The sequence below is a fragment of the Macaca nemestrina genome, chromosome 16 (assembly GCF_043159975.1).
Source record: "Macaca nemestrina isolate mMacNem1 chromosome 16, mMacNem.hap1, whole genome shotgun sequence".
Taxonomy (NCBI): domain Eukaryota; kingdom Metazoa; phylum Chordata; class Mammalia; order Primates; family Cercopithecidae; genus Macaca; species Macaca nemestrina.
Window position 1 is genome coordinate 11,617,878 of NC_092140.1, and position 16,195 is coordinate 11,634,072.

At 37.6% G+C, this 16,195-nt stretch overlaps 1 protein-coding gene across 4 annotated transcripts in view; it reads left to right on the top strand.

Moving 5' to 3' along the window:
• LOC105469844 (fibroblast growth factor 14) overlaps positions 1-16,195 on the top strand; it is a 681,850-nt gene that overhangs the window by 235,009 nt on the left and 430,646 nt on the right. The window contains exon 1 of one of the 4 annotated variants that reach the window (XM_071081608.1): positions 14,012-15,878. The exons of the other annotated variants lie outside the window; for them this stretch is intronic. The gene's annotated coding sequence lies outside the window, so the exon portion shown is untranslated. Of the gene's footprint in view, positions 1-14,011; positions 15,879-16,195 lie in introns of those variants that run through there. 4 annotated transcript variants of the gene reach the window in all.

The window sequence follows — 16,195 nt, forward strand, 5'->3', positions numbered from 1 at the left end:
CAGGTGTAATTCATCTGACAGGTTATTAGTGGAATTGGACAGAAAACGTTTGCAAGTATTTACAGTATTGAGAGTCTGGCAATGTTTGGAAGCATTGGAGCTTTTTAAAACAGAAAATCAAATATTTTGTATCTTTGAGGAAACTTATGAATCCCTCTATATGAAATATGTGGATGTATTTTTACAGCATGCTTGTTTAGAGATATTTTCCAATCGGATAGGTTTCTCTAAGAATTAGAACCATCATTCATTTTCTCCCTTGGTGTTGGTGGTGCTACTAACCTACATACAAATGAGGTGGACGCTGCTAACCACTGCCAGTGACTAGAGAAAAAGCTACCAGACTTCTAATATCCTCCCAAAAAGGCTTTACTGCACATACAATAGAAAAAACCTGGCAGCTCATTTCAACACAAGGCTGGGGTACATTTTCCACAGCATTCAACCCACTGGAGAAGCCCAGAGAAACAGCTATGGCTTCTTGTGTAGTTTACTATCTCTGTTATTCCTCTTTATAAATCACATTTCACTCTCAACACATAATGAAGTCTTTTGTTACATTGAAGGATTCCATAAACTGTGTTGGTTATATTTTTGAGATCAGGACATTTGTCTAGTAATGCATATGATAGTAATAATATAAACTTGGTACTTTAGGCCCTTTTGGTTCAAATCTTTGATACTTTTAATGATATGGAATGCTTATTTGTAAGCCTGGATATTAGTCTCTCTCTCTTTGCATCTCATATAAAAGAATTGATTCTTTAAATGTGAGGTTCATTTATATTAATTGCTTTGGAAATTTGCTCTATGGACTTCATAATGCCAAAGACCAGAATAGCTCATGGCTGCTTTTGCCAAAAATCTGTTTTTCTAAAAGCTTTCTCTTCAATTGCTTTTCAGTAAGTGTATTCCTGTGATCCATTCTTATAATTTATTACCAAATGCCTAAAATAGCAGGCTTTGTTCAGCCTTTGACCAAGAGATTCTGAGTTTGCTGAGACTTCAGTTACCATTGAGAGAGCATCATTTGGAGCATGGTGCCAACCACCCCCCAGTTAGCTGCAAGTTTCAGAAACTTGTTCTAGTCCCTCCTCTTAGCATCTTTTAAAAAAACAGGAGATAACACCTAAAAAACTTGTTAACTGATAAAATGTCTCCCAAGTGTCAGATTTTAGATTCTAAGTTATAGAGTAATATTAACACGTCAGAAAGGCTCATGGAGGTGTTTCTTGAAACCCTACTGATTACCTTTAGGATAAAAAGATAGTTACAGTTTTCTTTGATAAAGAGATTAAATGAAGATCCATATAGTGAGCAATGTCATTCACTCATTCTCCAGGGTTTTTTTTTTTTAAATTATCTTCTAGATGCACTATATTGGGAACACAGTGATGAATTAAGCAGTTCCTGCCCGCATAGACCTTCATCTTATTGAGAAATTCTTAAACACATTTCTGTTCTTCGTCTTCTTGGGATACTATGACTAACAGAAAGTTGGTTGCATAAAGCATGTTGATATTTTATAACTAAGATAGAGTTTTCCTTCATTTGCAAAGGCAAGCTTACACTGACTAATGGTTGCTGTCATTTGCTCTCTGGAAAGAAGTATTTTCTGTTTTCTCATCTCTTTATAGCCAGCGGACACTAGGGATACAGTGGTGATGAGAGTCACAGTTTCTCCAGTGGCAACTGGAACAGCAGGATTATTTTTCCCTTGAGAATGATGATAATTTATTGTTTAGGCTGAGTAAAATGTTCCACAGAACACAGACGTGAAATTCTGACAACTGCTGTTCCTTTTTTCCTCTCTTTCTTTCTCCTTATTTTTTCTTTTACTTACACATTCATCTCTTCAAGATGTTTACTTAGTACCTGATACATTGTAGATATTTTCACATTAATGATCCATGTAAATTTTATGAGAAACAGTTTTCCTTTACATTCTGCCTTCCTCCATTGTTTCTTTCTCTCTCTTAGGAATACTTTATTTTCCTCTCTATTTTTTCCATGCTGATTTGAACTATCAATATGACTTTTAATATCCTCATAGCAGAAATGCCTGCATGACTTGAAGTGGCTTTTAAAACTAACTGAAGTGCTGGGGTTTGGTTGTGAGTTTCTCTGTTGAGTTGTAATTCAACACTACATTTTGAGCTGAAGCTGAATGGAAAAGTTGGACAAGGAGCTTCATTGTTTTACCACTTTATAAGCATTTTTTTTTTTTTTTGCCACCAAAAATAGATATGGCCAGCCATGAGCATTCAGGCTTCTTCTCCAAGCCCTACTATCTCTGGAATTCTCCTTTACCCTATTCTAGAGACTTTTGCTTTGCTGATCTTGAGGAGATTCTAGTATTTTTTTTGTGAAAGGGAAGTCCCTCTGTTTTCTGTGGAGCATGTTTCCATCTTCCCAAAGCCAGTTGAGTGGTGTTCCAGGAGAAGCTATTGTCAGGCGTAGGACATCTGCCAAGAGGGGAAAATTATACCTTGTTTTTTAGTTGGACATCAGATTAGGCTAAGATTTGCTCATGTGTCCTAAGTTTCTCTGAGATGAAGGGTCAGGGCAGAGAGCTGGGTGTGGGAGAAGATCAGGCTTAGAGAAGACACAGTAGTGGCCGTGGCAACCCTTTCCTGCTACAGGTGGTTTGATGAGGCTGCTGTTTTGGGGGGGGGTGGACTGGATGGTGTAGAACATAGCTGGGCTTGTGAGCCATCTTGCCATGACGGTCTCGAGGGGGTTGTCCTAGGGGAAGAGACCACAGCATCCAGAAACAGTTGGATGGGCCACAGGAGGCAGAATCTGAAGAAGAGTGGAGGATGCTGGGGAGGAACCAGCTGTCTTTGATTACCTGCGAGGAACAACAAGGAAAGAACCAAAATGTATCCTTGTTTCTTTCTCTTCTTGGAGCCCCCCCCCCACCCCCCGCGATATGGGAGCCTAGGAGAGTAAGAAGGAGGAGGGTGTGCCAGGGCAGAGCATTCCGTGCAAAGAGGAGGCAGCCTTGAATAGGAGATGAGACTGGAGCTGTAAATGGACCTATACTAAGTTTTCACAATGAAATATTCTACGCAGCAGGAAAAAAGAATTTGACACAACATATTTAGGAGTGCTGATTGGAAAAAATAAAACTGTTTTTCAGTGGCATGCCTCACTGAGATGAGATACTTAAATACACTGGTTACAAATGCTAATTTTCTTAGTGTCTGACCCAGATAACTTTTAATTGTAAGATTTCTTACAGAGAAAATTTGAAAGAGGAAATACAGCATCACTAGAAATTCAGCCAACACTAACTGTATGTTGTAATTTGGCACTTAATTAATCAAATGCATGTTAAATTCTACTGCGGGTCAGGTAGCATGCAGGGTGCTTGGCATACAAAGATAAATAAGATAGGATCTCATAAGGCAATAAGCACACAGTCATGCTACAGTTTTATAGGTGGGACAACAGAAGAGTGCACGATGAGATCTGCCTCTGACTTTCTTGTTGAGGTGTCTTCGAAAAGCCTGAAACTCCGCTGGAGGTGTGGTTTTCTGAAAGCCCATTTAATAGCAGTGGAGAAGAGTTGGCATTTTCCTTTGGGAACTATGTAAGCTATAATTAATGAGGAATTCTATCATCTGTCTCACACTTCTGTACTCTGTACTGAGGTCATGTTCTTTCTGCTGTCCCATCTCCCCATTTGGAGAAAACCTATTCATCTTTGAGGCCCAACTAAAACGTCAATGCCATGAAGCTTTGCTGGGTGGTGGCAGGTTAAATTAATGCCATCCTTTTGCCTTTATAATTATTTGTTCATATCACTGTTTACATTTGCCATATTCTATTATGGCTAGTTTTTCATATGTTCATGTGAAAACAGATGTGTGAACTCCTTTTTTGGAGACAGAATCTGGCTCTGTCACCCATGCTGGAGTGCAATGGTGCGATCTCAGCTCACTGCAACCTCTACCTCCTGGGTTCAAGCGATTCTCCTGCCTTGGCCTCCCAAGTAGCTAGGATTACATGTGCATGTAACCACACGAGGCTAATTTTTGTATTTTTAGTAGAGATGGGGTTTCACCATGTTGGCCAGGCTGGTCTCGAACTCCTGACCTCAAGTGATCCACCTGCCTCGGCCTCCCAAAGTGCTGAGATTACAGGCATGAGTCACTGTGCCTGGCCGAATGTTGTTAATAGTGGCAAATAATAGTACAATTGTGACTGCTGTTAAATAATTTATAGTAGTTTCCTGGTCTATTCACTCAGATTTCACAATGCAAAAGTTATAAACCAGTTTGTAGATCTCCAGATCTAATTTTGGAATCCTCACGATGAAGTCATTGGATGAGCTCAAAGATTTAACTATATTTACATTGTTGTTATTCTCGGGGACACCATATAGAATACGAGCTAAACTCAGAGATACTGAAGTTGGATAACCCAGAGACAAAGCCTGCCTTCGACTCTTAACCTCCTTAAACATTGGTTTCCTTGCAGCTAGAATAGAGAGAACAATAATCCCTACCTCAAAGGATTTTCATGAGAATTAGATAAGACCATGTTTATAAACTGCTTAATATAATGCCCAAGCATAGTAAGAGGTTGTTAAATATTAGTCATTTTATTTGCATCTGTGATTACTTGTGATGCGTCCTTCTCTCTCATTCTCTGAGATCAGATGGATTTCCAACTAGAGAGAAGAGAAATATATTGCCAACTCTGAGAGTAGAATGGTGGTTACTAGAGGCTGGAGAGGCAATGAGGGAGGGACAACTGAAGAAGAAAAATAATATAAATGCATTTGCTACTACTGAACTGTATACTTAAAAATGATAAATAGGGTAAATTTTATACATTTTTTACCTCAATAAAAATAAAATTCTCAAAATGGTAATTGTTTTCTTACAGTTCACATACTGTATCTCATTTGATCCACACAAAACTGTAAAATAAATAGGCTGCACTGAATGATGCCCATTCTATTGCGTATGGAAAAGTAAACCTCAGAGGGGAGCAATTTGCCCAAGGACATGTAAGAAGCAAATAACAGATTTGCTGATATAAGCCAGACTTTATGAGCCAAGAATCAAGTTCTTCCTATTTCTATACATGCTGTTATTCTCCAGATCAATTGCCATCATCTTTATTTCAGAGAAAATATGTATGTGTATCAGGGGTATCTACATGTAAAAATTCTAGTTCTTTCTCTTTCTCTATCAGGAGAGCAGCAGAGCAGCACCTAACCTTGGAAATTAGCTCCGTTCTCTATAATGTTCTTTCTCCTCCAGCCTCCCTTGAAATATAAAAATGTCAGGTATGTCTACAAAAGCTGTGTCCTATTTGAGATAATTTTGAATTTGGTTAATTGCTTCTCTCTATAGGCGAGCTCAGGTTAATGCACCTGGAAAGGAGGAGAGCAGCAGCCTTGCAGCTCGCAGCAGCTCCACCCAAGCTGTGCACAGCCTGATGCTAGCAAGGACCTGGGCCTGCCACGGTGTAGGAGGGAGAATGAAGTCACGTAGAAAGTCAAAAAGTGGTTTCCCAAGCAGCCAAAAACAGACCTCTTAAACGGCCCCCTCACATCTTTTAAAATTAAATGTTCAGCAGAACTTGAAACATTAGTAGATTAACATGTCAATACATCTTCCACATCACTGCACAAAGGTAAGCTCTAAGAATAAAATGCAGTGTTTAGATAAATTTTTTAACAGATATAAAAATTACAGGTAAAGCAGAACATGGCATAACTCCAAAAGGATCTTTCTATTTGGACATTGTGGTTTCAGATATTTATGGAACCCAGATCTGAGCTCTAACAAATTCCCTGACACCAACGTTATGGCATGAATTGTGTCCTCCCAAAATTCATAGGTTGAAGTCCTCACTCCCTATACTCCAAAATGCAGCTGTATTTGGAGATAGGTATTAAGTCAAAATTAGGTCACCAGCATGGGCTTTAATCTAATCTGCCTTGTATCCTTATGAGAAGAGATCACGACACAGACACAGAGGGAAGACCACGTGAAGACCCAGGGAGAAAATGGTATCTACAAGCCAAGGAGGGAAGCTTCAGAAGACATCATCATCCTCGATCTTTCGACTCTAACTTCTCATTTGTGAGAAAGTAATTTCTGTTGTTTAAGCCACCCAATCTGTGGTACTTTGTTATGGGAACCCTAGCAAACTAATACGGCCAGTGAAGCCTTTGCTTTGATGTTTAGGAGCTTTGCCAAGTCTTAAATTTCTAATGAAATCATGACGAGAGGTTGTTGTCAGTAGCAAAAAATTAGCCTTGACAAAGAAAACCACCATTTTCACTTTGAGGTATAGAAAACCAGCATTTGTGTTCATGAGTGGGGTGTGATGAAATACCGTAAATATCCATGCTTCATATTGGGTAGAATGAAAAACCACCACTTGGGAGTCAGGGGCTTGAAGACCCTGTGAGCCTTGTAAGAACATCAACTTCCTGGAAACTTCCTCAGCAGTAAAATAGGCTAATAACGCTTTGTAATCTTGTTTTGGGAAATAATTGAGCTAACATTTTTGAAATGCTAGGTTATTACAAGCTATAGAGTTACGTAAATATAAATGTTATATAAGTGTTATCTACTAATGTGAGTCATTATTTTACATGGACTGTTTACTTGAAGGTAAAAATGGAGGTTGGGCATGGTGGTTCATGCCTGCAACCCCAGCACGTTGGGAGGCTGAGGTGGGTGGATCACCTGAGGTCAGTAGTTCAAGACCAGTCTGGCCAGCATGGTGAAACCCCGTCTCTACTAAAAACACACAAAAAAATTAGCCGGGCGTGGTGGCAGGTTCCTGTAATCCCAGCTACTCAGGAGGCTAAGGTAGGAGAATCACTTGAACCCAGGAGGCGGAGGTTGCAGTGAGCCAAGATCCCACCACTGCACTCCAGCTGGACAATAAGAGTGAAACTCCATCTCAAAAAAAAAAAATAAATAAAAATAGAAATAAAATAAAAAAAAAAAAGAGGAACTGGAGGTATCTCATCCTCAGCATAAGATTTGACATTAGTATGGATGTTAAGTACTCTCATTTTGGGAGGAGGGGGTCTTTTAAAATAAGGCCTAAGATGATGGAAGCCTCCCAGCATAGCTGAGAAGAAACAGGCATCACAGTCTTGCTTTGAGTACGCTGGATCCCCCCAGTATCACATAATCAGCATGGTGCACAGCTGCTACTTCCATTTGGATTCAGCAGTTTCTCCATGACATATACCTCATTATGGTATAAAAGAATCAAAGAACTTAGAAGTTAGCCTCCTGCTGACTTGTACTATCATAAAACCTCAAACACAATAAAGTTTTCCAATAGCATTTCTTCCTCTGCTCTACCAGATAGCTGGGGAGAAAACTAAAAGTAACCTAAGTTCATTGAAAAATCTTAAAATGCAAAACTGCTTAAAAAACATAATCTTCATAATCCTGTTATCTACTGGTAGTGTATCCATTTTCTTTACATTCCCAATACATACTTTTCTTTGCTAAACTGCCTACTTCAGTTGGGTGTTTGTCAGCCTCAGCTCTGCTGATATTTGGGGCTGGGTGATTAATTGTAGGGGCTGTCCTATGCTTTGCAAGGTGATTAGCAGCACCCAGATCTCTATCTACAACATACCAATAGACCTCCTAGACCTTTAGCTGACAACCAAAAATGTCTCCAGATTGCCAAATATTCCTTGGCAGGCAAAATCACCTGCAATTGAGAACCACTGGTCTACACCAAGAGAAAGATGTTTTGAGGAATCCCAGGGAAAAGTGTGAGAATGAGATGAGCAGGCTAATGCTCAAATGAGAAAAACCTCTGTGTTCACCCTTCAGTCCTTACCTTCCTTCCTTTCTTACTCCTTGGCTTGCAATGTTTAAAGGAGGCAAATAGAATCAGAAATCATAGGACAAATACGACCACAAAGCATGGAGTGAGAGGTGTGACTTGGAAGAATGTAAGTGGGAATGGTGGGCTCATGAAGAACCCATTGCAAAAGTGGCCATGCCTTAGAGAAATAATGGAACAATTTACATTTATGTTGTTAGTCTTTTATGTTAAATTATTGTATCAGCTCTGCCAGGTTGATATTATCCCCACTTTATGTCACAATGTTTACTGCTATTATTAAAAAAAAGAAAAACCCTAAAAATACAAATATACAGAAACCACTCTAGAGAACATAGACACTTAGTGCTTCATAGATTTTAGATCGTCCAGCCACATCTCTACCTTTACTGATAATCTCTGTGAGGTTGAGATTCAAAGATGCTAAGGGACTTGACTGCAGTCATGGAGCTAGTGGAACTGAGGCCAGAAAAATTTATCAGTTCCCTGATCAATGCTCCTTCCACTGTCCCACTCCACTTCAACTAGGCTAGCATTTTCCCCTCAACTCACATTCTAAGACATGACCTAAAGATCCTGGTTCATATCTTAATAAGACTGGTTGTAATGCATGTATATAAATATATAATGACTTTTGTCTTCGAGTTTGTTTACAAGCTTCTCTTGAATAAAAACTGTGCTGTCATAGCTAAGCAGAGGCTGTAGAACAGGGGCCTGCGATTGTCTATTATCCCTAGTAAAGGAAAGAAGAGATGATTTAAAGGAACAAGCATGTCCAAGTAGGGCTCCCTGTATTACCCAGTTCCTTAACTCCCCTTCCAAGGCTTCCGAGCTTTGCCCTGGACTGCTCTTGCTGCCTGATCTCCCTCCACTTCGTCGCCCTGCCTGGGCTCTGTGCCTTTTTCCCTATTACTCCCCCCAACTCCAGCTTCCCCTTCCCCGCCCATCAGTCAAGTGGAAAGTCTCCTTTCCAGCAAATTTCACATCTAATCTCCTTTATGAGCATTTTCCACCTACCTGACTCTTCCATGAGGTTGTACTTTGAGTCTTTGTATTAATGTTTTCCAAGGTGTACTTTGTGTGTATCAGGTTGGAGATGGGCTCTAAGATGTCGTGTGTCCTTGCATGAGTGTGATGTCAGGGTCTTCAGTCTCTCGCTTTTACAGAGTACCACGTGTAGCTGTATAGTAAAGGCTTTAAGAAGTGCTATGTCACAGAGGCCTGTTGATTTATTTTATCTTATCCTTCCTTAAACTTAAATTTCTTTTTTTAAGTAATAACCTGTTTGCAGTCAAAGAACCTAGTGTTTCTTAGAACTCGCCATAAAAGACGCCATTGTATGTCAATGAGTGTTTCAAACATTTATTTATAATTATTTTAATAAATATAAAAAGCAATTATAGTTATTTAATAATAATTATATTTTAATTATTCATATTATGTTAATTAATGACATGCTGCCTTAGATATTTCTATTTTGACCCATGCAGGTAAAGCACTTAGCATATAGCTTAACACATAGTAAGTACTAGATAAATGTGGGCTATTACTAATAAAAAGTTGCAGTGTTCTGTGTCTCCCTGACGAATGTACGCATATCCTAATATGTATAAAAGTGTATTTGTGTGTATATGTGTGTGGCACTGCAGCACACATTGTATATTCCAGGCATGTGCTGCTCAGTGCTCACAAAGAGGCCCACCATCTATCTCCCAGTTTAGAGTCTAGTCCAGATAACCAATGAGTGTGGATTTTTTTTCAAATAATGGAATGAATTAAATTAAATTAATTAATTAATTTATTTTTTGAGACAGAGTCTCGCCCTGTTGCCCAGGCTGGAGTGCAGTGGTGCGATCTCGGCTCACTGCAACCTCCACCTCCCGGGTTCAAGCAATTCTCCTGCCTCAGCATACCGAGTAGCTGGGATTACAGTTGCACGCCACCACGCATGGCTAATTTTTTGTATTTTGGTAGAGACAGGGTTTCACCGTGTTGCCCAGGCTGATCGCTAATTACTGGACTCAGGCAATCCACCTGGCTCAGCCTCCCAAAGTGCTGGGATTATAGGTGTGAGCCACCGCGTCTGGCTATGGAATCTATTTTATACAGAGTACATTGAACCTCAGGAAACTTTGGTTTAAAACTCTATTCCTAACACACACTTGATGCCTCACTCTATACGATATGATGATTTTTTCATTTTTTAAAAGGGCAGCATTGAACCAAATTATAAGACAATTAAAATATATAAGAAAGTATCATGTTAAAAAATCAGGTTAAAAAATTCTTGTATATAATCAATACAACAATTAAAGTGATTTTATAATTATTTTGCAAAAATAATTTTGATTGCTCAATTTCTTAGTTTGCAGTTTCAAAATGACTTCTTTTTTTCACCCAAATTACATTGAATTTAAATATAAGATAAGATTTTAGAGAGTAACTGCACAGAAGGTAAATCAGCTTCTCATGTAGGATGAAACTTTCATTTTCGATGCAGGGACTGTTGACACATTATCTATTATAGCCTTGGAGGCTCTATGCTTGGCAAAACATTTTAATTCAGATTTATTAAAAAAAGATTTTGCTAAAAATTACATACTTTCCAGGTATGGGAAATTGCTCCATTTTGGAAATTTGCCAAATTTTGAAGAGTATTTATTATATCATGTGTGTGTGCATAAGAAGTTCTCTACAAGCATGGCTTGGCATACAGAATAAACTAAAACCTGCACACTTTTTTCCTATTAAGATTAAACAAGAGAACCATTTTTGGCATGTGAAACCTTCCTGTGAGACAAGCTCGAGATCACTGACAGGAGGGTAAATTAACTCCAGTTCAGCGTTTTTGTCCTTTCAGCCCCTTTCCTACCACTCCCCTTTTAGTGAAGCAGGCAAACCAGCCACCTCCTCCCCAAGGACTCTGGCTGAAATATTTGCATTTCAAAGGTCTAAATGGGTAGTACCAGAAAGTGGCATTTTGATGACATTTTTGATATGTACAAGAGAGGTGGTTTTTAAAGTTGTCCTTTTAGTAATCTTTTGTATCTCTCCACTGTCATAATATTTAACACATGACAATGAAATATGTTTGTCTGCCTTCCTTTGTGTCACATAAGCTCTTGGAAAGTAGGCACGTCTTATTCATCTGTGCATTGCATTCTCCACCAGTGTCATGCATATGGAAATGCTGAATAAATGGCCTGCAGTATGAACACGTACACCTGCATATTCAGAAGGCCTGGTCTGCTTTTGCAACAAGCCCATGAATCTTACCTGGTCAAATTCAGGACAGAATCAATTTGGACCAAGAGTTAGGAAAACCAGAATTTGAATCCTGTCAGTTGCTTCCAGGCTCCGTGGGTCAGTCACTTCAGTCTGATTCTGACTTTCCCCATCTGCTAGCAAAGGGTCTTGAGTAGACACAAGTAAGGTTCTTTCTATAAATATTTTCAATAAATATTTTTCCAAGGGTGGCCTAAAATAATTCAACAAAATGCTTTATAACCACTAAATTGTACCATAATATATTCTGTGAGGTTACTAGTGGATGCTATTTATTTATTAAATGAGCTTTGATCAGTGAGCATCACAGATAACTCTTTTGATGTCATAATATAAGCTGCCAGCCACTGGCAGAAGCTAAAATGGAACCAAGGATTGATCATTAAGTTTCCATCAGCACTTCAGACTTTATTGTTTTCCCTCATGGTCCCTGTTATTTTATGTATTGTCTTCCCTGTGTTTGGTACCATTCATTCTCATTAGTGCTCTTCATGAATGTGTCAGATCACCAGGGCTGGTTGGAAAAAATATATCTTTTTATAATTTGAAACTCATGCTTTTTCTTGGTTTAATTAAACACTGGCAGTTTTTTTGGAGGATTTTTATATTATCTGAGTATCATGGTATAGTTGAAAGAGTGGTGGCCTAGACGTTAAGAGATTCAAAATTGAGATCTGTTGCTGACACTAAATACCTGTGCTAGTGTAAATTTCTTTATCTCATTAGGCTTCCATTTTCTCACTTACAAAGACCATGGAAAAGAGTGTCTTCTAGCTATGATATTTCTCTGTAACCTTGTTATAAAGGCAGTTTCAAAAGTATTGGTTGAACGAATTAGGAAAGTAATGACATATTACTGTATTTAAGTTCTCTTGCACATGTCAAACATAAAAAGGGGCCACTTTTATTTCTGTACACCCCATGAGCAAATGGCGTTGTCATGCTATACTAATGCTTACCTTAAAATGAATGTGACTTTGTTGCTTATCCCACAAAATAATTTGTCAGTCACCAAAATTGACACTGACCTTCATCAGCTAGTTACTACTTCAAGGTCCTACCATGAGTCACTAGCATCAATCTAAGGTAACATGTACTGCATATGAATTACATGTTACACTGAAAAGGGTAAAATAGAACAAAACTTTTTTTCCCCCCCACTGACACTGATAGTCATTGTGAAGTGACTTTGTACAAGCAACCAAGAAGAATTTTATGAGTCACAAGAACAAAGCTTGCAGAATATAAAAGTTCCTGGGTAATTGTCCTCAGTAATTTGCTTTGCTTATCAGAGTGCTAATAGGTTGGATCTGCTCTTCTCTGATATACTCACTGTTTTCTCCTAATGCACAATCTTTGGAGTTTAGTAGAATGCTATTGAAAAATAAATAGGAATGATTTTGCAAGGATGTTGTCTGGTTTGTTTCATTCATAGCAAATGGATTTCATATCTCTTGCACTCAAATAAAATAATGTTTATATACTTCTCTAAGTACCCTCTCTCCCTGTAGGAGGATTTCTGTGCTAAATGCATTAAGATAACCAATGCACTGGTTAATTTTATTATTCTACTGATATTTCCTGAGGTGGTTCGGGGACCTAATGTAGCTGTTGGGGGGAAGGCATATATATCACTTTTGCTATTGCTATGCAGCATAACAACTAGTGATTTTGCAGTATAAAGACTATCATTAGCAGGTGTAACTGGTACATTGAAGGAAAGTGCATATTTAAAATAGGCATGGATTATGTGATTTAACATATGTCAGTACAAGAAACCAGAAAACCCAGTTAAAATGTTCTTAAATATAAATTAAAAGCCTGGAGAAAGGGAAATTCTAGTGTTGGTTAACTCAGCAGCTCAATGGCATTCGTCTAGGTTCTGTTTTTTCCATCTTACCACTCTGCCACCATGGGTATGTTGACTTCAGCCTTATGGATGCAAGGCAGCTTCAGCAGATCCAGACGTCACCCAACAATGTCCAAAACACCCTCCTTTTCTAGTAGAACTTCTTGTATAGCTCATTGGCTGGAATTGAGTCTTATGCTGACTTCTAAGTCAGTCATTGCCAAAAAACCCCAACTACCATGATTATCATAACTTAATTAGAAATAACATGGAAGTGCTAACGAGGGCTCAACCTCCTCCAAATGGAGGATTCATACTCCTACCCATAATACCTTGAACAAAATTGAGGTTCTCTTAAAATTGAAAAAGAAAATAATACTTGTTGGCAACCCATATCATCCATCACATTAGTCAAATAGCATAACAAAATCCAGGGATGTTTATTTAGGAATTAATATATCAAATATTACTAAAGAATTACATAGTAGTCTTTGTTCATTTTGCTTAAAACTAAATATATAAGTGGGCAGATAAATAGAAACGTGTTCATTTTTAAAATGATTGACCTTTTCTGATTTAGATCATGTTTTTAGAATCTTTGTTACATTTATGTTTATGCGATGTTCTTTTAGATGAAAATTATTTGAAATACATGTACTTATGATGACTTAAGCTTTATGTGGCATGGCATCAAGTTCCTGTCAGTCTTCTCTTGGACTCTTGGATCAATGCAATTGTAGAATATTGTAAGGCGAACTATTAAATTACCATTCACAATTATTTGAATGATTCATGATTTTTCCAATTCTCTGCAGCTCAGATGTACTACATAAATAAGCTAGAGGAATGACAGAAGGACTATAATTATTTCAAATTTTTGTGTAAATATGGACTCTATTCTCTCTTATTTATATATAACTATCATATATATAATACACTTAAATCAATGATTTACTTTATAAATATCATATAATATATTTAATATAAATTTCATGTAAATGTATATATGATAGCTATTTATAAAGTAAATATTTTACTGTAATCATTTTTGTGTACTTCACTTCCATTTATTTCTTTTGAATAAGCAGTTCAGTGTAAAAATCTTGATCTAATCAAAAGTTTTCGAAGGAGAATCATGGAGAAGATGGAAGCAGTAGAACTGTTCAGAGATTAGGTTGTAACGTATGCTTGGTGTGGATTTTTTTAGTTTTTTAACCATAGTCTGCATGGTGGGCCAGATACAGTAGCTCATGTCATGTGTGTGTGTATATATTTATATATATACACATTATATATATACACACACATTTTGTGTATATATAAATTATATATATACACAAACATATATACACATATAAATACACAAAATTTATATATATATACACAAAATTTATATATATACACACATATATAAATTAGCCAGGTACAGTGGTGTGCACCTGTATTTCCAGCTACTCAGTAGGCTGAGGTTGGAGGATGACCGGAGTCCAGGAGTTTAAGGCTATAGTGAGCTATAATTGCACCACTGCATTCCAGCTGTGGCAACGGAGAGAAACCCTGTCTCTAAAATAAGTAAATAAATGATATGCATGGTGTGTAGTATTTTGGCTTTAAAATTTGAGGGCATTTCTCATTATAATCTGGACAACTTCTACTTTGTAGGAAACTATATAATAACATTGATAACTTAGAGGACCTAAGTGATTCTATGAAATCTGTAAACTCAAATGCTCAAGGTGTGACGGCCAAGAGAGAGGAGGTACAAACATCCCCCAGGCTCTGGAAGATCCACTCCACCAAAAGGAAGCAACCGTTTTAATTTGTTGGTGTATTTATTTATTTATTTATTTATTTGGACAGAGGTCTGAAACACACTGTCTTTGGGGTTAAATTAATTTTGAAGTCAATTTGACTCTATCAAGTCAGTAGAAACATGGGTTAAAGCTTGAATAACTGATTCTCAAATCCAGAAATTACTGGGCAAATATAAACTTCCTTTGGTTTCTGCTCAGTAGGTCAATTTCTTAGATTATTCATGCACAAGATGAAAAACAAGTGTGTATTTTTTCTCCTCAGGGAGGATGAATTGGCAATATTTTAGTAGAGGGTCATAATTAGTTTCAAAATGTTCACCATATCCCTCAGTGTTACTCTTGAAGGCTTTGTCAGTGTTAATTAGGAAGTTTTATATATACTAATACGTATTTGCATGTAATGTATTACATAAGCACATAGCACACATAAATACACACACATACTTTTTTAAAAATCTGTGTAGAAGGGTTAATAGTTCTTTTGCCACCTGGAAGCAGTTTGTGGCCCACCTAACCCCCCATACTTGTGAAAACCATTAATCAAGAAATTCTAGAGGACAAAGCATTTGAAAGTATTTTGTAGAGGAAACTCTACCCTCAGGCTCAGATTGAGATGAGCTGTTTCTTAAAAAGGATTCATATTGCTACATGCATGCCCATTAATGGGAGGATAAGTGGGTATATGTGTCATAATTGCCATTTTCTGTGGATTCAGCCATGTATGGGGATAAACCATGGTAGAATCTCAAGTTGGCATCAGGAGAAAAATGACAAAACCTGAAGCAGGAAAGGACACAGGATTGGACTAGAGGAAAATGTTTATAGAAGGTGCAGAAGGTGTGTAGATTTTAGTGGAGCATTTTTTAAAAAGAATAAAAGAATATGTTGTTTTTAAAGGAAATTTTGGAAGGGACTAAGCTGAGTGATTGAATGAACATCTGTTAACTGCTTGTTTATAACCTTCAAAATTTGTGTTTTAGATAAATTTTAATAAAGTGAAGACAATCTACATTTTGATACACTCTTGATGCTACTGTGAATTAGTGATGGGAAACATCAGGGGGAAAATCAAGATGTGAAAGGTATGGAAACTACCAACTCATCACTTTTATCCAATTTGCGACAGCATTTTCACTCTCCTCACGGAAGCCAAATCATGCCATTCACCTTGCTACCCTTTCTCTAGCTCAGAGGCATCTCAGCAGACTTTGAACTTAGTTTGTTTTGGCTTTATTTCCAGTACAATCATTGGCTACCACAAGGCCCTTTTCCAGCAAAATAATAATAATAACCCTGAAAACAAATCAAGGGAGTTATCAAAACCTAGTCATAGTTATTAGTACTTGTCAGACATCGAGGGTGACAAGATTAGGGACTGTTTGCTTATTCTGGAGAAGTT